The sequence below is a fragment of the Canis lupus genome, chromosome 13 (assembly GCF_003254725.2).
Source record: "Canis lupus dingo isolate Sandy chromosome 13, ASM325472v2, whole genome shotgun sequence".
Lineage (NCBI taxonomy): Eukaryota > Metazoa > Chordata > Mammalia > Carnivora > Canidae > Canis > Canis lupus.
Genome location: NC_064255.1, coordinates 52528276 through 52547438, shown reverse-complemented (window position 1 = coordinate 52547438; position 19163 = coordinate 52528276). Strand labels below are relative to the sequence as shown.

The 19163-nt window shown below is 35.3% G+C and overlaps 1 non-coding gene across 1 annotated transcript; it reads left to right on the top strand.

Annotated features, from left to right (window-relative positions):
- The first annotated feature begins 406 nt into the window (after positions 1-406).
- On the top strand, positions 407-511 carry LOC112652383 (U6 spliceosomal RNA). Its single transcript, XR_003131409.1, has one exon. It is a non-coding gene; the product is annotated as a U6 spliceosomal RNA (small nuclear RNA).
- The last annotated feature ends 18652 nt before the right edge of the window (positions 512-19163 follow it).

The following is a 19163-nucleotide window of genomic DNA, read 5'->3' as shown; positions in this document are numbered from 1 at the left end:
AGGTGGGTGGAATAATGGGCCAAATAGGTGATGGGGATTAAGGGGTGTACTTGTGATGAGCACTGGGTGTTGTATGGAAGTGCTGGCTCATTGTATTGTACACCTGAAAGTAATATTGCACTGTATGTTAACTAACTGGAATAAATATGTAAAAGTGTAATAAAAATAAATATGTAAAAAAAACCCACAAAGAATGGTGGCTTTGAATGACACATTGGACCAGATGGATCTAACAGTATATTCAGAACATTCCCTCCTAAAACAACAGAATACACAATCTTCTCAAGGGCACATGGAATATTCTCTAGAGTAGAACACATTAGGTCACAAAACAGGCCCCAATGAATTAAAAAAAGACTAAAGTCATACCATGCATCTCTTCCAATCCCAATACTATGAAACTGGAGTACTTGCTTTGGTGGCACATATACTAACTGTGATGACACAGAGAATATTAGCATGGCCCCAACACAGGGATGACACAATGCTATGAAACTAGAAATCAACTACAAGAAAAAATCTGGAAATAACACATATATGTGGAGGTTAAATAATAGTAAACAATGAATGAGTCAACCAAGAAATCAAATGAAAACACAATGGTCAACATCTTTCAGATGCAGCAAAAGTAGATCTTAGAGGGAAGAATATAGCAAAGCAAGCCTATCTCAAAAAGCAAGAAAAATTTCCAATAAACAACCTAACCTTATACCTAAAAGACTAGCAAAGGATCAAATAAACCCCAAAACCAATAAGTGGAAGGAAATAATAAAGATTAGAGTAGAAATAAGTAAACTAGAAACTAAGGAAACAATAGAACAGATGAAGAAACCAAGATGTGGTCCTTTGGTAAATCTTTAGTCAGATGAGAAAGAGAGAGAGAGAGAGAGAGAGAACTACAGGCCAGTATCTCTGATGAATAATAGATGCAGAAATCCTCAAAAAAATATTAGCAAACTGGATCCACTAATACATTAAAAAAATTATTTACCACAATCAAGTGGGATTTATTCCTGGGATGCAAGGTGGCTCAATATTCACAAATCAATTGATGTGATACATAACAACAATAAGAAAAAGGATAAAAACACTATGATCATTACTATAGATGCAGAAAATGCATTTGACAAAGTACAACATCCATACATGATAATAATCCCCACAAAGTAGATTTAGAAGGATTCATCTCAACTTAATAAAGACATATATGAAAAAAACCCATAAGTAACATCAATGGTGAAAAACTCAGAACTTTTCCCCTAAGATCAGAAATAAGACAAGGTTGTCCACTTTTACCACTTTTATTCAACATAGTACCAGAAGTCCTAGCCACAGCAATAAGACTAGAAAAATAAATAAGACATTTAAGTTGTTATGGAAGAAATAACACTTTCACTATATACTGAATTACATGATACTATACATGGAAAACCCTAAAATCTCCACCAAAAAGCTATCAGAACTTATATATGAATTCAGCAAAGTTGCAAAGTAAGAAGTTAATACTCAAAAATGAGTTGCATTTCTGTACACTAATAATGAAGTAGCAGAAAGAGAAATTAAGAAAACAATTCCACTTACCATTGCACCAAAAAGAATAAAATATCTGGGAATAAACTTAACTAAGGAGGTGAACGACGTATACTCTGATAAGTATTAAACATTAATAAAAGAAATTGAAGATAACACAAACAAATGGAAAGGTATTCCATGCTCATGGATTGGAAGAGTAAATATTGTTAAAATGTCTATTCTACCTAAAACAATCTACATATTTAATTTAATCCCTATTAAAATACCAACATCATTTTTCACAGAACCTGAGGAGAAAATGCTAAAATTTGTATATGATCACAAAAGCCTGTAATAGCCAAAGTGTTCTTGAAAAGAAGAACAAAACTGGAGGTATGACAATCCCAGATTTCCAGATATACTACAAAACTGTGGTAATTGAAACAGTATGGTATTGGCACAAACATAGACACAAAAATCAATGGAACAGAATAGAGAGCTCAGAAATAAGCCCAAAATTATATGGTCGATTCATCTTTGACAAAGGAGACAAGAATATGCAGTGGGAAAAAGACAGTTTTTCCAACAAATGGTATTGGGAAAACTGGATAGCTACATGCAAAAGGATGAACCAGACCACTTTCTTTCACCATATGGAAAAATAAACTTAAAATGGATTAAGTACCTAAATGTGAGACCTGAAACCACAAAATTTGTAGAAGATAGCACAGGCAGTAAATTCTCTGACATCATCCATAGTGACATTTTTCTAGATAAATCTCCTTAGGGAAGGGAAGCAAAAGCAAAAATAAACTATTGAGACTACATCAAAATAAAAACTTTCTGCACAGCAAAGGAAGAAATCAACACAACAAAAAGACAGCTGACCAAATGGGAGAAGGTATTTGTAAATGAAAAATCCAATAAATGTTAGTATCCATAATATATAAAGAACTTATACAACACCAAAATGAAAAAAAAATAATTCAATTGAAAAATGGGTGGAAGACATGAACAGAAATTTCTCCCAAGAAGACATACACATGGCCAGTAGACATATGAAAAGATGGTCACTATCACTCATCACCAGGGTATAGCAAATCAAAACTACAGTGAAATATCATCTCACATCTTTTAGAATGACTAACATCAAAACCAAAAGAAATAAATGTTGGCAAGGTTGTGGGAAAAAAGGAACCCATGTACACTGTTGGTGGGAATGCAAATTGGTGCATCTACTGTGGAAAATAGTATGGATCTTCCTCAAAAAATTAAAAATAGAATTACCATATGATCTAGTAATTCTACTACTGTGTATCTACCCCCATAATATGAAAACACTAACTCAAAAAGATGTGTATATCTTTATATTTATTGCAGCATTATTTACAGTTGCAAAATTATGGAAGCACCCTAAATGTCCTCAATAGCATGAAATATTACTCAGCCATTAAGAAGGATGAAATCTTGCTATTCGTAAAATATGGATGGAGCTAGAGAGTATTATGTTAAGTGAAATAAGTCAAAGAAAGACAAATACCTTAAGATTTCACTTATATATGGAATTTAAGAAACAAAACAAATGGAACAAAAAACAAAGGAAAAAAGGAGACAAACCAAACAGACTTTTTAATGAAAAAAAATAGATTTATTTATTTGAGAGAGAGAGAGTATACAAATTGGGAGAGGGGCAGAGGGAGAGAATCTCAAGCAGACTCCATGATGAGTGTTGAACCTGACACAGGGCTTAGTCCCGTGACCTGAGATCATGACCTGAGCCAAAACAAGAGTTGGCCACTCAACCAACTGAACCATCCAGGCACCCCCTGCTCCAAATAGACTCTTAACACAGAGAACAAACTGATGGTTACCAGAGGGACGGGAGGTAGGAGGGGGGATGACTGAAATAGGTAAAGGAGATTAATAGGGTGATGAGTACTTAATAACACACATAATTGTAAAGTCACTATATTATTCACTTGAAATTAATATTACATTATATGTTAACTCTAGTGGAGCTAAAATTAAATACTACACACATACATACATACCACACCCCATAATCTGCTGAATATGCTGAGAGAGCAGATCAATAGCAGAATAGATCTACAGAAAGATGTCATATTTGGACATGGGCACCTTTCTTTTTTTTTTTTTTTGACGTGGGCACCTTTCTATATGGAAAATGACAGTTTAAGATAGGACATGGCGAGATCTATGTGCAGCAACTGGGTAGTATATTTATAAAGATCAGAAAAGAAAAAGATTATTGATTTTTTTTTAAAGTTAAGACCTTGTAACAAAAATACTATTTTGAGAAACCAAATTGAGACTACTGTTCTATTTTCAGAGGTTTTATAAACCATAATAAGAATACAGAACATCAGAGAATGATGAGAAAAATAACTACCATATGATCCAGAAAGTCCACCTCTGGGTATTTATCAGAAGAAAATAAAAACACTAACTTGAAAAGTTATCTTCACCTCCATGTTCACTAAAGGATTATTTATAGTGGCCAAGACATGGGAATAACAGTAAGTGTCCATCAACAGATTAATAGATAAGGTAAATAGAATATTACTCAGCCATAAAAAGAAGGAAATTTTGCCACTTGTGACAACATGGATGGACCTCAAGGGTATTATGTGAGCTGAAATGAGTCTGAAAGATAAAGACAAATACCTTTTGATCTCACTTATATATGGAGTCTGAGAAATGAAACAAAACAAAGCAAAACCCGAGCTCATAGAGAGAGAATAGTGGTTGCCAGATGTAGAGAGTGGGAAGTAGACGGTGGGCAAAATGGGTGAAGAGGATCTAAAGGTACAAATTTCCAATTATAAAATAAATAAGTCAAGGGGATGCAATGTGCCATATGGTGATTATAATTAATATTGTACTGTATATTTGAAACTTAAGAGTAGGTCACATCAGTTCACATCAGGTGCCACCTTGGGTTACAGGTTTCAAGAATTTGGAAAGGGGAATTTTCTATCCTGATAATGGCCTTGGCAGTGTTCTCAGCTGCCAGTACGAGGTGGTAGGCACAGGTCTAAGCCAGCTTTTGTGGCCATGCTGAATAATAAGCCTGAGATGCTGTCCTCCTTCGCTACAAAGCCCTGGACACTCACCAACCAACCAGCTTTCCTGGTTGTACCTACTATGTGCAGGCCTTTAGAAGAACAGGTCACTTCCTTAGGTACTTTTAAAAAAGTATTGGAGGGAAAGTTAATACTGAAGGCAAAACTAATAACGTTCTGATAAACCAAAGCCGAGGCACTTGACCAAGGTCACGGACCCTAGAAGGGTAGTTTCAGGATTTAAATACATTAATCTGAGTTAAAATACAAATCTTTCAGGAAGGCTAAATTCAGTGGGACCTGGCCAGTACCAGTGTAGTTTCTTGCTCCTCTGCAACTTGTACTCTTGGCTCCATATTCATCTCATGTTCCTAGACAGCAGCTACTCATACTGATCTCTAGGATGTTTCATATGCTTCCAACACTCTGTCCAGCCCTTCTCCTTCACCTAGCTGATTGTTGGCCACTCGTTTGTTCTCAGCATTAAAAAAAAAAAAAAAGTCAACTTATTGGGGAGGATAGATTATTTGCCCACTCTACTAATATATCTGAATCTGAATATATATATATATATATATATATATATATATATATATATACACATACATATTTGTGCACACAAACTGAGTGTGGATATTTCAGAGAGTCAAGCTTCAGGTATAGAAACAGACCAGCAGGAGTTACAAATTAAGAGGTCTATTGGAGGGAATTCCTTTGAAGGATTGTGGAGGTTGGTTGAGAAAAGGCGGAATTACATGAGGCAGGGTCAGGAAAGGCAGGCTGGAACCCTGCTGGCTATGGCTGAAACTACTGTCCATAGATGCAATTTCTTCTTCATCAGGGAAGCCTCAGCTCTGATCTTAAGGCATTTCAAATGATTAAACCAGCCCATTCAGATTATCTGGGAAAAATCTTTTTTACTTAAAATCAACTAATCGTAGATTTTAATCGCATCTTTGATTAAACACCTTCACAGCAACACCTACATTAGTGTTTGACTGACTAACCAGGGACCGTAGCTTAGCAAAATTCACACATTAAAAAATTATCATAGGGCAGGGCAGCCCGGGTGGCTCAGCGGTTTAACGCTGCCTTTGGCCCAGGGTGGATCCTGGAGTCTCAGGATCGAGGCCCACGTCGGGCTCCCTGCATGGGGCCTGCTTCTTCCTCTGCCTGTGACTCTGCCTCTCTCTCTCATTCTGTGTCTCTCGTGAATGAGTGAATAAAATCTTAAAAAAAAAAATTATCATAACATTTCACATAGTATGTAAGTTTAGGAGTCAACATTATATTTACTTAATGCCACATCTCTTTTTTTTTCAATATTGTTAGCATCTATATCCAGGATTGAGTTTTTGGATCCTTGGAGACTAAAAAATTACAATGAATTAATAAGTATTATTATGATTTTTTGAATGTTCATGAAAATCATTGAAGTTATGAAACATCTGTTTTATATAACTGAACTAATTATTCAGACATATTTACTCTTATTTTGTGGTTTTAATATTTAACATAACCATAACCAATTTTTTCAGCATCCTGGGGGAACTTTTTTTATTACATTGCTATTCTTCTGGGAAATATTTAATATATATGTATGTGTAAGTATATTCATATATGTATATTACATATATGTGTACCAATCTGTTTAAGCTATTAATATACATTTTATTCCTGTCTTATGTTCTCAGCCAATGAGAGCTAGTAAACAAAACTGTTGTACCTATTATTGGTCAAAAATTTTCTTACACCATACAACCAACACTTAGGCCATGAATGCTAGATTCAGTTATCTTAAATTCAGTAAGATGTGGAGTTTCTGTTGTTTACTGTGGCTTCCAGTTAATATTTTCTAATTTAACATTTTTTGCACTCTAGTGCCCCCCCCAAAAAAGTGTACTAGTGATAGTATAATGCATAGTGATAGTTTAATGCATCCAAAAAGTAAAGTTCAAAAGATTTAAGGAATATATACCACACACAGAGATAAAGTTGAATTGGAAATTGGGGTTTATAGAATTCCTCACACATGCTAGAGATTCAATAAATATCACTTCTTCCAGTAGCATTACTCATTAATTATAGAAAATGTAGCTGGGAGCATCTATGGTCTAAGGCATGCATTTTCTTTCTTTTTTTTAAATACATTTATTTTTTATTGGTGTTCAATTTACCAACATACAGAATAACGCCCAGTGTTCATCCCGTCAAGTGCCCCCCTCAGGCCCGTCACCCATTCACCCCCACCCCCCCCCCCGCCCTCCTCCCCTTCCACCACCCCTAGTTCGTTTCCCAGAGTTAGGAGTCTGCATGCTCTGTCTCCCTTTCTGATATTTCCCACACATTTCTTCACCCTTCCCTTATATTCCCTTTCACTATTATTTATATTCCCCTAATGAATGAGAACATATAATGTTTGTCCTTCTCCGACTGACTTACTTCACTCAGCATAATACCCTCCAGTTCCATCCACATTGAAGCAAATGGTGGGTATTTGTCATTTCTAATGGCTGAGTAATATTCCATTGTATACATAAACCACATCTTCTTTATCCATTCATCTTTCGATGGACACCGAGGCTCCTTCCACAGTTTGGCTATTGTGGACATTGCTGCTAGAAACATCGGGGTGCAGGTGTTCTGGTGTTTCACTGCATCTGTACCTTTGGGGTAAATCCCCAACAGTGCAATTGCTGGGTCGTAGGGCAGGTGTATTTTCAACTCTTTGAGGAACCTCCACACAGTTTTCCAGAGTGGTTGCACCAGTTCACGTTCCCACCAACAGTGTAAGAGGGTTCCCCTTTTTCCACATCCTCTTCAACATTTGTGGTTTCCTGCCTTGTTAATTTTCCCCATTCTCACTGGGGTGAGGTGGTATCTCACTGTGGTTTTGATTTGTATTTCCCTGATGGCAAGTGATGTGGAGCATTTCCTCATGTGCTTGTTGGCCATGTCTATGTCTTCCTCTGTGAGATTTCTCTTCATGTCTTTTGCCCATTTCATGATTGGATTGTTTGTTTCTTTGGTGTTGAGTTTAAGAAGTTCTTTATAGATCTTGGAAACTAGCCCTTTATCTGATATGTCATTTGCAAATATCTTCTCCCATTCTGTAGGTTGTCTTTGAGTTTTGTTGACTGTATCCTTTGCTGTGCAAAAGCTTCTTATCTTGATGAAGTCCCAATAGTTCATTTTTGCTTTTGTTTCTTTTGCCTTCATGGATGAATCTTGCAAGAAGTTACTGTGGCCGAGTTCAAAAAGGGTGTTGCCTGTGTTCTCCTCTAGGATTTTGATGGAATCTTGTCTCACATTTAGATCTTTCATCCATTTTGAGTTCATCTTTGTGTCTGCTGCAAGAGAGTGGTCTAGTTTCATTCTTCTGCATGTGGATGTCCAATTTTCCCAGCAACATTTATTGAAGAGACTGTTTTTCTTCCAGTGAATAGTCTTTCCTCCTTTTTCCAATATTAGTTGACCATAAAGTTCAGGGTCCACTTCTGGGTTCTCTATTCTGTTTCATTGATCTATGTGTCTGTTTTTGTGCCAGTACCACACTGTCTTGATGACCACAGCTTTGTAGTACAACCTGAAATCTGGCATTGTGATGCCCCCAGATATGGTTTTCTTTTTTAAAATTCCCCTGGCTATTTGGGGTCTTTTCTGATTCCACACAAATCTTAAAATAATTTGTTCTAACTCTCTGAAGAAAGTCCATGGTATTTTGATAGGGATTGCATTAAACGTGTATATTGCCCTGGGTAACATTGACATTTTCACAATATTAATTCTGCCAATCCACGAGCATGGAATATTTTTCCATCTCTTTGTGTCTTCCTCAATTTCTTTCAGAAGTGTTCTATAGTTTTTAGGGTATAGATCCTTTACCTCTTTGGTTAGGTTTATTCCTAGGTATCTTATGCTTTTGGGTGCAATTGTAAACAGGATTGACTCCTTAATTTCTCTTTCTTCAGTCTCATTGTTAGTGTATAGAAATGCCACTGATTTCTGGGCATTGATTTAAGGCATGCATTTTCCTTAGTAGATTCAAAGAAATAAGAAGAATGACCACCAATATGCAAAGCAGGAACTTAGAGCTAATTTACTAAAAGTGCCTTTGCTAGAGATGCTTTGCCCCTCCTCTCCACTCCAGGCATAATATGATATGCAAGTCCTGAGACATTTTTAATGTGAACATTGTTCTCTATGCATTGGGTGGGAAATGTTGGGTGGTTAGGGAAAAAGGTAACAGAGCAGTTTATATAATTATACAATATATAAATAACAAACTACAATTTCAAGGAGTTGTCACCTGAGACGTGAGCATATGATACCTGTCAAGCGCACTGTAAGGACAGCAGCAAAGGGGCTGTCATCAGAATATATTGAAATTCGCAAAAGAGAGGTACAGATAAGAAGCAGAAAGAGGTGGGTTTGATTTGATCTCAAAGGAAGGGTTGAGTTTGCCTAAACAAAGAGGAGTGAAGCCTCTAGTTGGAGGGAGAAATATTATGCAGGCTTTAGGGTCCCTGTGAAAAGGGCAGCCTGGTTGCCTTTGAAGATCTGGGTGCAGGACAGTAGGGGATGAGGTTGAAACAGTGGGCTGTGGCCAAACTGTGGAGGAACATACATATCAGAAAACAGAGTTGGAATTTATCCTTATAGGTAATGATTCCTCAGAGAAGCATCAGCACAGTGAGTGGTGACAAGAATAATTGAACATGAGAATTTGAGAGAACACTTTAACTTAATAAATGTATCAGATGTATCACTTACCATAATGGACAGAATAAAATGATTTATTTTAGTGCTGGTAGTAACACATGAAGCCAGTGTTCTAATGAAAATGATTTGGCTTAATGAATTAACTTGTAAACCTACTGGACAAGATATATAATGCTATGTCAGGTATTAGGCTTCGCACACTGCCACTTTTCAAAAAATGAAATGTAATAATGGGACTTGTCAAGACTCTGAAGTAATAAATGTCATTAAACTCAGAAGACAAGGAGATCGCTTCACTTTCATTTGCCCAGGGACCTGAAGTCCCAATGTCTGAGGAAAACCTAAAAGCCTGTTAATAAATTTATATTTAAAAGAATGAATACATTAGTTAATGCCTGATTCAGATCTCCCCATCATTAAGGACAGGGAGTGTGTCTTACGGTGATTGGTCTCTCAAAGATGTATAGAAAAAACACCCTTCTCCTAATCACTGAATTAAAAAGAATTCTCTAGCACTAGTTTAATCACTACCCTATAATCAAATCAGGCATGAAATCAAGTTTTGATTATATATTATTCTTCCTATTATGAACAAATTGCCAAATCACTAGGAACGCCCCTAAGTATGGGGGAGGATGGCAAAGGATGGGCGAGGCAAACAGTTTATTTAGTAAAACAGAGAAATACAATTAAATTTCTGTGAAATTTACAAAGTTATTAATTTTTTTTTTTTTTTGCGGAGGTGGGGGGACTTTCCTGAAAGAACTTAGATTACTCCCTACAATACATCTTAAGTCTACCCTAAAGGGCTGCCATCAAGTAGAGAAATAAAACTACTTGTTTTGTAAGAAATCTCTGCCCAAATGCTTCAAAATATAGCACCTTCTTTTAAAGCAAAGAGAAGGGCTTTCTAGTTGTCTATATTCTTATTTGATCTTCCAAATAAAAGTATTACTTGCTACTGCATTATTTTTCTTAAGATCTTTATGGAAAAAAAATGGAATCTTGGTTATCTTTATATACCCCCTCCTACTACAGGGGTTACCATGATTACAGTGCAATTAAATATTACTTAAGTGACAAAAATAAGCTTTTATTATGTCTCTTTAGTGTAAATATTCTAAAAGTTTAGTAAGCTCTTATTTTTAAAATAGTTCCTTGTACTTGAAGATGATTCTGTCCAAAATTTTTAGTTCTGAGAAGATTTTTGGTTCTCATCATATAAATGACAGCATAACTGAACATATGATTCTAGGGATATGTACTTTTTTCCTTCAAGATTTGGATATAACAATATCTTTTTCTGATAAATTGAACAAATTGTAGGCCAAACATTTCTCTACCCACTTTCAGCCAGTATCCTTTTATTTTTAAAGTTATTGTCACTTCTCAAGCTCAATATTTTATTCTTGTTGTTCACTTGACCATAGTTTATCCTGTTGCCCCTCTCTGTCCATTGTTGATTTCTGTGATTATTCTCATTAAATCATTCCAGTCACAGTCCTTAAATAGCCTTTTTGAAATGAATTACAAATTATTCTTTACCCTGTATCTATACTTGGAATAAAATGCCCTGTAGAAATAATATGATTTTGGAGGGTCAACTGTGTAATTTTTTTTATGGATAGCATAATATTCAATTCAATGTTTTGCATATAATTGTCCTACCAAAAAATCTGCAGGGATCCCTGGGTGGCACAGCGGTTTGGCGCCTGCCTTTGGCCCAGGGCGTGATCCTGGAGACCCGGGATCGAATCCCACGTCGGGCTCCCGGTGCCTGGAGCGTGCTTCTCCCTCTGCCTATGTCTCTGCCTCTCTCTCTCTCTGTGACTATCATAAATAAATAAAAATTAAAAAAAAACTATCAAAAAATCTGCAATAACTCAATAAATGATTAAACAATTCGTCTGCCAATTACTCGCCCTATTTTATAAAAAAAATAAAGTTAGTAATGCATTTTTTTTCTAATTTTTAACACCTTCTATCCATTTAATAAAGCATACTTGGTTATGTTGAACGATGGTATATTGTTGAATTGATGCAGGGACACAACAGATGACCAATAATTCTTTTTTAAATTGAATGACTTGATGTGCCAATTAAAAATCTTGTTTGATTTCTAGTTTTGAGAAGATTTAATTCATTAGAGCTCTGCTAGCCTGAGAGGGTACTTTCTCCCATCCTTAGTACCTGCCTGCTGACATCTTGAACAGGTAAAGTATATAAATCCTGTAATGGGAAAATAGGTCTTATAATGGTGATGTGAAAAACAAGCTTCTGTAATCAAACATCTCTTAATTTCCCATTTGCTAATTAGTAGCTGTTATAACAAGGATATGAATCTCATTTTTCTTATCTTTAAAATGGAATGTACCTTTTCCATACAGTTGTTTTAAGAATTAAATGTGACTATGTAAGTTAAGAATTTGGCATGGTGATTGGCCCTAAACATGACCTTATGTAGAAGAAAATATTTTTATAATTAATTTTTTTCTTCTTATAAAATCACTTTTAATTAGAGGTTTAAATAAGAATAGTTACAGAAAACCAAAAAGCTCTTTGCTTTTAAAAACATATGTAAAGAATTTTATTATTATTATCATTTTAAACCATTGACATTCAGCTAATTTCTGGAGATTTTTTTGTTCAGATATTGTACCTTTACTAGGTTTCTTACAAAATGACTTACAGGAGCAAATTCTAAAAATCCTCCCATTAAGGTCTTCATAAGAACCTGTGTTAGTGAAGCAACTAACCGTGAACTTGCTACCAATTTCTGTGACCCATGACAGACTAAGCAAATGGTCTTTTTCAAAATGAGCATATGGATATTCATCACTCATTTTAATACTTGCTGTACACCTTCTTACTTTCTCTCACCTAATAGGGCTTTAGATTTCATGTTATTGGGAGTTGTAAAAATAAATAAATAATTTTAAAAGCCCCATTGGTCTCTCAAATATAGTTTAAAAAGACACTAGTACTGTAAGTGGAAACACTGAATTGGAATTACCATTCTAAATTTTGTATAGAAGAAGCTCTTAGATTTTTTTTTTCACTTTGAAAAATGGCTTAGAATCCCATGGATCAGTGCCTTAAAGAGCTAAAAGTTTACTACCCACTTTGAAGTTTAATTAGCATTCTAGCAATCAAACCTTGTTTCTTCTTTCCTCTTGTCCTACTTCATATTGATAACAGGGAGAACTCTACCAACCATGCACAGCCCCTTACCCACACTTCAGTTAAGTTCTTCCTACCTGACCCATGAAGCTAGGACTACCAAACTGCAACTTTCCTCCATGTACAGAGATACTTTTGAAACATTGTATGATGTAATTTTTTAAAAAGATTTTATTTATTTATTCATGAGAGGCACAGAGAGACAGAGAAGCAGAGAGACAGGCAGAGGGAGAAACAGGCTCCATGCAGGGAGCCCCACGTGGGACTCTATCCTGGGACCCCAGCATCATACCCTAGGCTGAAGGTGGTGCCAAACCACTGGGCCACCAGGGCTGCCCCTGATGTAAAATTTAATGTTATTTTCAAGTAGATTAAGGTGCCTCCAGAGTACCCATATTGATAAACAGCCTACTCTTATACAGATGATGGTTTTCTATTTTAAAAAAATATATAAAAATCAAGCAGTGCACATATTTGGATGCAACAAACACCTCCCTTACTATATAGAATTTTCAAAAGACTCCACAGGATCCCTGCCTTCATGGGCTCTGCAGTAGCAGGCCTATTTACTCCTACTGTGGCAAGCATATGTCTTCAATGTTCACGTTCGGTTTACAGCTTTGTCAGGCATCAATTGCAGCAAATGTCTGCTTTTCTGTATTTGATTATATCTTTTGTTCATGCTTTTCCTCCAAGCCTTTGAGTCAGAGGTTCTCAAGGACTAACACAGGAAAGGGCAAATGGAAAGTGAGATATGCACACGGCTTACATTCTCAGACCTGGTCTAGCCCCTAACATGGCTCACCAGATCAGGGATCACTGAGTTTTCTATCCTTTGAACCCAATCCAAATATATTTGGTATAAAATTGACCTCTACATTGGGCAGTTAATATAAACACATTGCTAGCTTTACTTTTCTTAGCAGACATCTATTGAGATTTTTTTTCACTCTTTAGCATAGGTTAGCCATAGGATAATAAGTACATATACAAATTCTTAGGATTTTAACTTTAGCATCTTATTGAATTTATATGTAACAACATAAAGCAGCTCAAATCTCCATGTTGACAAAGACAAGATTTCTGTTACTATTGGTTACACACAACATTTTTCATTTATTTATATTATCAGCTCCTCTCGCAGGCTAATGTTTATATTCACCCTAGACCTTGATCTCTAGGAAACAGATCTCTAGGAAACAGCAAAGGTTATCACTAGTATTCGACTGAGGAAGTACAGTCCCAGGGCAACAAGAGACAGGGAAAATGGAAGTTAAAACAGGAAAGTATGGAGAGCAATGCAAGTGATAGGTTACTATCAGAATATAGAAGAGAAAAAAAAATTAATAAGATTTGAAGGTAGCACAAGATTCTTTAAGGAGAAGATAGTTAACCAGTCAAAAAGGATAAAAGTGGAGTTCACAGGTGGATAAGTAGAAAACTCATTAAAAGAAATTACACCAGATTGTTAAAACAATTGGAGGAATGATAGTGTTTGGCATATCATGAGATCAGCAAGGTGTTTTACTTGAGAGAATGGTAAGAGTTGAGACTGGGGCCTCGTGAGCTCAGCTTAAGAATTTTAGTTTGATCCCCACCCAAGGCAGTGAGGAGCCGCTGAAAAATATTCAGATCAATAATAATACAGATTCCGAGTTTTGGAATATCACTCTATTTGTTGCATGAAGTTTTTGGAAGTATCCAGACTCTGGGCAAACTTGTCAGGACTTCATTGTGTGGAAATAAGTGAAGAGCAACCAAATGAGAACAAGCCATGGCTATTTATTCAGAGCTTGTCAACAACCAGGGAATCAGCCACTGTCACCTGTATTTTGGCACAGCCTCAAAGATAGGCAGATGGATGGGCAGTGGAAAAAAGGGAAGCTTCAGTTATGCCCTTATAAAGGCTATTGGCATGGGGAAATGGAACGTGTTTTAACTGGAAGCAAGGAATCCTGTGTGATTGGTTTAAGGTTCATGTTTGTCTTTCTCTGTTTGGTCCTAAGTCAGAAGCAGGGATAGAAATTAGAAAAGCATCAATTAACCAGATCTTACCTATTTGGAGCCAGTTATTATAGAGGTTATTGTTTAGCCCCTGAACTGTTACTAGAAACTGTGTTCTGACTTCCTAAAAATCTGACCTGTAGTAGGCTGGCTTCCTGGGCTATTTGCTATAGATAAAGGAGCTGGTTTCCTAGGGAGGTTGCTACAGGTTGTGGTACACAGAGTTCTGTTTTTATACATGGCCTGGCCATTGCCTGTTTATATATTTAGCCTCTCGGTAGTTATAATTCAATTAACACAGAAGGATTGAATAGAAGCAGTGACACTAGTTATGGAATTAGAGGGACATTTCAGAAGAAGTAGTAGGAAGATTTTTATACTAACTTGGACACAAAGGGAAATAAACACATATTTCTGTTTGGGGCAAAAATCACAGTTGGTATAGCAGTAATTAGAGCAAGAGGACCACAAGCCATAAAATCAGTAATAAACAAATGAGACTACACCAAACAAAAAAGCTACTACACAGCAAAAAGCAAACAAAAATCAGGGATGCCTGGGTGGCTCAGTGGTTGAGCGCCTTCCTTTGGCTCAGGATGTGGTCCCGGAGTTCTGGGATCAAGTCCCACATAGGCTCGTGCATGGAGCCTGCTTCTCCTCTCTCTGCCTCTGTCTCTGCCTCTCATGAATAAATAAATAAATAAAATCTTTAAAAAAAATATAAAATGAAAAAAAAAAACCCTACAGAATGGAGAAAGAAAATGTTTGTGAATCATGTTATCTGATAAGAGACTGATATACAAAATACATTTTTATTTACAAATAAAAAATATTTATAAATCATGTTATTTGATAAGAGATTGATATCCAAAATACAAACTTTTACAACTCAATGGGAAAAATAATCTAATTAAAATGGGCAAAGGTCCTGAATATTTTTCCAAAGATGATATACAAATAGTTAACAGGTACATGAAAATTTGCCCAATATCACTAATCATCAGGGAAATGCAAATCAAAACCAAAATGAAATATCATCTCATGCTTGTTGAATAACTATCATAAAAAAGATGAGGTAAGTGCTGGTGAGGATGCGGAGAGAAGGTAACCTTTGTGCACTGTTGATGGGAATGTAAATGGGAGCAGACACTATGGAAAATAGTACGGAGGTTCCTAAAAAAAATTAAAAATAGAACTACCATATTATCCAGCGATTCCACTTCTGAAATATATCAGAAGGAAACAAAAACACTATATCCAAGAGAGATCTGCAATCCATGGTCACAGAAGCATTATTTATAACAGACAAGACATGGAAACAACGTAAGTATTCATCAACAGACGAGTGGATAAAGAAACTGTACACACACACACAAACATACACACACACGGTATTTATTCAGCCACAAAGTAGAAGGAAATGCTGCCATTTACAACAAAATGGATGAATCTTTAAGCCATTCTGCTAAGTGAAATAAGACAAAAACAAATGCTACATGATCTTACTTGTATGTGAAATCTAAAAAAAAAAAAAAAAGAAAGAAAAAAAAAAAACCCGACTGATAGAAAACAATCAGATTTGTAATTATTAGAGGTGGGGGTCTGGGGGAAGGAGAATTGGGTGAAGGTGGCCAAAAGGTACAAACTTTCAGTTTCAAGATAGGTACTAGGTATATACTGTACAACATGATGACTATAGTTGACACTACTCTATGGTACGTTTAAAAGTTAAGAGAGTAAATTCTAAGAATTCTTACACACACACAACTTTTTCTTCTTTTTTTAATATATGTGAGATGATGAATATTAGCTAAATATATTGTGGTAATCATTGTAGGCACTGTACATCCAATACTTCCATAATGTTTGGTGAATAGGACATCCTCAAAACAGTTGTTAATTAAATAAATTAAATATAATTGATCTAGCAGTCAGAAGAAATATAATACCTAAAGATAAATAGAGCACTTCTGGTATTACAAATCATAGTCATGGATGATATTGCATAGGTTAAGTATCTTGAGTTAAAATGAATGTCTTCTTCTTTTGATTCCATGAAGAGGTGAGTTTGAGTTCAGGTCAGAAGGAAATATTAATCAGATGGAGAGGAAGAGTGTGGTATGAGAGGGAGGAGGGCAGGTAAAACATTCCAGGGAAAAGATACTACACATATAAAGGCTGAGGAAGATGGGAATTTAAAGAATGGAAGGCGAGTACCGAAGAATACAGAGAACAAGGAAACTGAGTTGTGTGGTAGTCAGCCCAGGCATGGAAGCCAATGCTATTTCATTAAGTGACCATGTTAATGAATTTGGTCATTATCCTAAATATAATGGAAAGAAAATATGCTTTTAAGCAGGGTCAAAGGCATTACCAAATATGCATTTTGAAGCTATTGCTCTGGGGGGGGTGTGTCTGGGTGCTCAGTTGATTAAGCATCTGACTCTTGATTTTGGCTCAGGTCATGATCTCAGGGTCATGGGATCGAGTCCCACATCAGGCTCCATGCCTAATCAGGGGATTCTCTGTCCTTCTCTCTCTTCTCCTCCTCCTACTCCACACATGCACACTTGCCTTCTCCCAATAAAATAAAATAAAATAAGTATAAGTATAATTGTTTTTTTTAAACTATTGCTCTGGGTTTAGAGGATAGAACAAAAGACACATACACATATTGGAATTGGAGAGAAACATCAGGATACTATTGTAATAGCTGTTGAAGCCACAGGGCATTATTTCCATAAGAACTTCAATCAACTACATGGACACAGTTTTATATTCAGAAAAATATAAATTATTTAGCACACAGAAGTTCTTAAAATGTGAAGTGTGTATATTAGAATCAATTGTGTTGCTTTTAAAAACACTGTACAGGTCAATCTTCCGTTCCTTTCTTTACTCTGATTTCTCTCAAAGCTAGAGTCACACACACATTAAAGATTCACAAATGATACTGATAAGTTCTTTTGATATGTCCCAATAGCCACTTAACAGCATGTTACTAAATAACCCATGGATCAAAAAAGAAACCAAAAGAGAAATAACAAAATACATTGAGACAAATGAAAATGGAAATACAGCATAACAAAACTTATAGGAAGCAGCAGAAACAGTTCTAAGAGAGAAGTGCATGGCAATAAATGCCTGCATCAATAAAAAGACAGTTCTCAAATAAACCACCTAAATTTACACCTCAAGGAACTTGAAAAAACAGCCCAAAGTCAGTAGAAGAAAGGAAATAACAGATCAGAATGGAAAAAAAAAAAATAAAGATTAAAAAGGCAAAAAGGTAATAGAAGAGATGAATAAAACTAGAGCTGGTCTCTGAAAAGATAAACAAAATTGACAAACCTTTAGCTAGACTCACAAAGAAAAGAAGGGGGAGTGCTCAAATAAATAAAATAAAAAAATAAAACAGGAGATGTTATAACTGACACCACAGAAGTACAAAGGACCATAAGAGATCTCTATGAATAATTATATGCTAACAAATTGGACAGGCTGGAAGAAACAGGTAAGTTCCTAGGAACATAAAACCTACCAAGACTGAATTATGAAAACAGAAAATTGAATAGAGTAATTCCTAGTAATGAGATGATACTAGGAATAAAACAAAACAAAACAAAACAAAAAACAAAACAAAACAAAAATTAAAAAAACCTAGGACCAGACAGCTTTGCTGGTGAAATCTATGAAGCATTTAAAAAAGATTTAATACCAGTTTTTCTCAAACTCTTCCAAAAAATAGATGGGGGAACATTTCTATATGTTTTATGAGGCCAGTATACTTGATACCAAAACCTGAAGAACCACAAGAAAAAAAAAAAAGCCAATATTCCTAATGAACATAGATGTAAAATACTCAACTAAATATTAGCAAACCAAATTCACAATATATCAAAAGGTTAATATAACATGATCAAGTGGGATTTATTCCAGGGATGCAAAATGGTTCAACATCCCAAGTTAATCCATGTGATAAATCATATTAACAAAGATGAGAATAAAAAATACAATAATTTCAATATATGAAGAAAAAGCATTTGACAAAATTTAGCATCTATTTATGATAAAAACTCTCAACAAAATGAATAGAGAGAAAATGTTACTCAGCATAATAAAGGCCATATATGACAAGTCCACAGCTAATATCATACTCAAAACAGTGAAAAACTTAAAGATTTTACTGTAAGTTCAGGAACAAGACAAGGATACCCACTCTCATCACTTTTATTCAATATAGTAACGGAAGTCATAGAGATACTATTCAAGAAAAAGAAAAAAAATCATCCAAAGAGAATGGAAGAAGTAAAACTGTCACTCTTTGCAGATGACATTGTATTATAGACAGAAAACCCTGAAGACTTCACCAGAAAAAATAGAATAAGTAGATTCAGTAAATTTTGAAACACAAAAATCAATACACAAAAACCTATTACATTTCTATGCACTAATAGCAAACCATCAGAAAGAGAAATAAAAAACCAATTTCATTTACAATTGCATCAAAAATAATAAAAAACCTAGAAATAAATTTAACCAAAGAGGTAAAAGATCATACACTGAAAACTGTAACACTTGGTAAAAGAAATTGAAGATGACAGAAATAAACTGAAATGTATTATTCTATGCTCATAATTTGGAACAATTAATATTTTAAAA